Genomic DNA, 5184 nt, shown 5'->3' with positions numbered 1-5184 from the left:
TATACGTGGGGGTTTATTTTTCCAAAGGAATTTGGACATACATGAATCTAGAGATCTGAACCAATCCTGTGGCGGTTTAGTTGGGATCATTGAGAATAAATAATTTATTTTTGGTAAGACCATCATTTTTATAGCGGCAACCCTTCCCATGAGTGATATGGGTAGACATTTCCATCTAGCCAGATCATCTTCTACCTTCTTTAAAAGTGGGATATGGTTTAATTTAGTTAGATCTGCAAGCTTGGGAGAAACATTAATACCTAAATATTTTATATTTCCCGATTGCAGTGGTGTAGAAGAGGAATTATGGAGGGAGCAATTAATCGGTAGGACTGTAGATTTTGACCAGTTAATTGAGTAATCTGATATTCTTGCAAAAGAGTTTATCAATTCAATCACCCCAGAGATATTGGTTTGTGAATTTTGGAGAAAGAGTAACACATCATCCGCATAAAGGCTGATTTTATGTTCCACGTTCTTGCATTTTATGCCCTTAATTACTGAATTCTGTCTAATTGCTGCTGCTAGTGGTTCAATAAAAATTGCAAACAGTGAAGGGGAGAGTGGGCATCCCTGCCTGGTGCCCCTCAAGAGACAGAAGCTGGAGGATGTCTGGTCATTTGTTCTAACACAAGCTGTTGGGGAATTATATAATATTTTTAACCAGTTTATGAAAGAGGATCCAAAACCAAATTTGTGTAAAGTTGCAAATAGAAATTTCCAGTTAACTCTGTCAAATGCTTTTTCTGCGTCTAAAGAGAATATTGTAGTTTCTAGGTTTTTACTGTATGAGTAGTCTATCAAATTAAGTAATCTACGTGTATTTGTTGATGAGTGTCTACCTTTTATGAAACCAGTTTGGTCAGGATGAATTAAGAGGGGGGTTATTTTCTCCAGTCTCTTTGAGAGAGCTTTGCAGATTATTTTAAGGTCTACATTTATAAGGGATATTGGACGATAGCTTGAGGGATATACAGGGTCTTTGCCTGGTTTTAGCAGGAGATTAATGTTTGCAGAATTCATATTTGATGGAAGTCTGCCCTTTTCTTTAATTTCCAACAACGTTCTGTAGAAAACTGGTGCTAGAATCGATCAGAATTCTTTGTAGAATTCTGCAGGAAAGCCGTCTGGACTTGGAGCCTTATTATTGGGCATACTTATCAGGGCTTCCTGGAGTTCACCTGGTGTCAGTGGTGAATCCAGTGCCATTGCTTGAGTGTCTAATAATTTTGGAAGAGTTATGTTGTCCAAAAACTGATCAATTTCTTTTTCAGAGAGTGCACTGAAAAAACCGTGAAAGAATAAGGGATCATCAACATTTGGACCATATAGACTTGCAATACATAGCTTTTTATCAAGTATAGATAGTTTAATGATTAAGAATCTGCCCTCTGGATCTATAACTGTATTGAGTACCATGAAATTAATATTTTTATGTATTAAAATTGCTACTCCCCTTTGTCTAGAATTATAACAAGCTGAGAACACATTGGGAAACTCAGGTGTTTTAAGTTCATTCGAACCTCTAAGAGGTCTGTGGGTCTCTTGTAATAGGACAACATCTGCCTGTAGTTTTTCGAGTTGGTTAAATATTTTTAACCTCTTTTCTCTGGAGCCAGCTCCATTTATATTCCATGTAATGAACCTCAGTGTACCCATAGATGTTTGTGTATAACTAGGGATGTATGCTGTGTGCGTCGCTTAGACAGGTGGAGAGAATACGTCACTTGTTCATAAATAAAGAGAAGGAGAGAGAGAAAAAATGTGTGGCGAGATGCTCCCTGAGTCTGACTTTGTGTATGCATAGTTACTAATATGAGTAGGCTTGGCTTAAGTGTGTGTATCCTAAACGACTGTGTGCACTGTCTGACTGAAGTAAATGTGCTGCCGTTGAGCGCATGGTGCGTATGTGTCGAAATAAAGGATGTTTGTGGATGAGTGTCGAAGCAGGTGATTGAGGCAGTGAAAAGAATAAAGAAAGAAACCAAGGACAGGGGTGAGCAGCATAAAACCAACAGGTGGAAAAGAGAGGAAAGAAAAAAAAAACGAGAAGAAAAAAAAACAAAAACAAAACGTAAACATTCCAATTAAATCACTGACGGAGAGTGACGGTGTTAATTCTGCTATGAAAGCACACTTTAAGATGCGATTTGATACTGGTAAGTTAAACAGATGTTAATGCAAGTTAGTGTGAGTGGATAGGGAAAGGGTGTAGCTGATTCTTATCTGGTGTGAGGTTAATACAGCCACGGAGTGAAGTTGGGGTCGCGGTGGAGCTGTCCGTCCATGTACAGCTGGTCCACAGCGATGACAGCGCGGGAGCCCTTCTGGATGAAGCCGCGTCGGATTGGGAAAAGGACCCTGCGTCGTTCCAAGATCTCTTTGGGGAACTGGTTGTTCACGCTGAAGTCCGTTCCTTTTAATTCCCTGCCGCGGCTTTTCACATGTTGCTTTTGTTTGAAGTGGCCGAATTTGGCCACGATAGGACGTGGTCTCCCGGCCGTAGCCCGAATGGGGCCGAGGCGATGTACCCGATCGAAGACGATGTTCTTCACAGTGTCCTCCGGCAGCTTCAGGTGGGTTTTGATGAAGCTTTTTACCGTGGTCTCCGCGTCCTCTCCAGCGGCTTCTGGAATACCAGAAAATACCAGATTATCACGCATGCTACGAGCTTGTAGATCGATAACTGTTTCTTTTTTTTTTTTCTCTATTGAGCTGGGTAACATTTTCTGTGAGACATTTCACCGACTCCCTTAGCGTGGCATTTTCAGCAGCAAGCGTTTCCACCTGCTGCTGGCTGTACTCCAGGGATTCTCGCAAGCATTTAAATTCTCGGTGAAGAATCTCCACCAAGGACAGCCTTGCGTCGAAACTGGACAATCGCTTGTCGATTGACTCCAGTATGTCAGCAATATCTTTGCCGGCTGGCGATGTTGAGCCGGGGGAATCTGCCGGGCGTTGTCTTTTCGACGACGGCGTCTCAGGTTTGGCCGGGGAAGCTGCACACTGGGTCTTCTTCATCACGAGATCCTGAAAGCACTGATCAATATAATCTTGGAGAGCCTCTAAACTCTCCTCGTTGTTCTCCAGGGTGTTAGAGATTATTTAGACAAATAGTGTTAGTTATAAGACAATTGATAAGTGTATTTGGTAATACTGAAGCTTAAATGAATTTGTTCAAATCTAAACTACCATTTGCTTTAATTTTCTGCCAAAATCTCCGGCGTCTGACGTCAGTTACAACATGAGTCGCTTACCTTGTCCGTCACTTCCGTCACTTACCTCTCCTTCCTCCCTCTTTAGCAGCTTTTAAAATGAAGATTTAATGAGTAGAGTTCAGGGTAGCTAAAGCCACAAATCAAAGGGGTGAGATCAAAAGAAACTTCAACTTCGAGCTTTTCTCTGAACTGATCGTCAGAGCTCAAGTTTTAACTGGAATTTAGTGTGAATTTAACCAATCAGTTTGAAAAATCAGAAAAAAGCAAATGAATGTGTTTCCATGCACCACTGTTGATCATGTTAATGTCAGTCCACATTAATGGTGGTAAACAGTTCGCGCAAACAAGAAGGTAAGCCTGCAGAGCAGTTTGTAAAAGAAAACGTCAATGAAAAATATTCCCTGATTATCTGTTCTTCATGAAATAGGTGAAAGAAAAGGATCATTTCAAAGCATGGACTGGAGTTTTTTTTTCATTGTATATACAAAAAATAGTTTTTTGACAATTTGTTGCCATTTTTAAGCCTTTAGTGAGTAGACAGTTTAGACAGAAAAGGAAAATGTGGGAGGAGTAATTGTCTTTTTGTTCATTTATATATTTTTTGCCATTTTTAATTGCCTAAGTTGAGAATATACTCTTTCCTCCTTAGTGCCCTAAATGACTGAGAATATGTTTAACAGAACTCAATAGCGATGTTACATTTTTTTTCAAAGTCCTTTGCCACACCGGTACTTTGAAACAGCCGGTACCCGTAAAAAGTGCTCTGTCTCTATGAAACTCAGTTTAACTCAACAAAAAACTTTCAACTTTTTTAGTCCCAAGATATTTCATGTTCACATTGTTAGTCAGTGGGCTAGAGGCATGATTGTCCTTGTGTGGGGTAAAAGTCAGTTATTACAATTTATCTTTAAGGATGCCATAAACATCTGACCCTTGTTTTATGCACCTGTGAAAAATGTTAGATGGATGGCCAGAACTCCATCCCTGTAAATAAAAACATTCTCAGAGCTACCTCATCCTTTCTACCACTCAGCCGCCAGTTCATACTTTGACAGGCCGAGACCTGCTGAAGCTTTTTATTTGACAGCAATCATCAGCAGAACAGGGGCCCCTCAGCGGTTGGGGGCAGTTTGGAGGTCTGACAGTTATCTTCATCAAAATGAGACCCTTGGGCGAGTTGCTGTAGAAACGTGAAGCTGCTGTGCCATCCCGCCATGCTGCGGTGAGGCCATTATCTGCTGCTAAGGTGGACTCTGCAGACGGCGGGCATATGCTCACAGGCAGTCTGTTTATTTCTGTTTCTCACTCTGTGCCAGTTTATCTCCTAAAGTTCACTTTATATTTTTCTCCTTCGAAACACTTTTTTAGGCTTCCTTAGGCTCTGTTTCTTATTTCAGAAGCTGACTGAACATCATCATAGCTCTGACCTGTTTCCGTCTTCGTACCCTTCTTTTGTTAATCACCACATTGATTCTGACTTTTAAAATCACTGACTGAACTTCTTAAACAAAACAGACAGATCCTTTATTTTCACAGTCGCTGACAGTTTAGGACCAATTCTTGCAATTTGTGCCTGTAATTGAGGAAAAAAACTCTCCTAAATATACCAACATGATGGCTATATTTTGAAATTCCTCTTGGTTTTCAGTTCTTAAAGGTATCATGTAACACGATTATGCTGGTTAAAATCCCATCTTTATAATTCAAATGTCCTTGAAAACAGACTGTAGAAAAGTTGGATGTACTTTATGGAGCAGAAAAGTGAACTATACTTTAAAGTACCTACAGCTGTACTCAAGCTGCCACTTGAGTTTCTAAAGTTAGTCTGTCCTCATAGACTTCGATGTTAGCGTTCAAATTCACAGCAGAAGTAAACTTTTTTATAGGCTGCTACAAAAACTATTTTGGTCTAATTCCCCCCTTCATAACAAGCACTCAAGGGTTGATTGTTTTATAGCAATTATAT

Source organism: Astatotilapia calliptera, chromosome 3 (genome assembly GCF_900246225.1).
Source record: "Astatotilapia calliptera chromosome 3, fAstCal1.2, whole genome shotgun sequence".
Taxonomy (NCBI): domain Eukaryota; kingdom Metazoa; phylum Chordata; class Actinopteri; order Cichliformes; family Cichlidae; genus Astatotilapia; species Astatotilapia calliptera.
Note: the sequence above shows the minus strand (reverse complement) of the source record.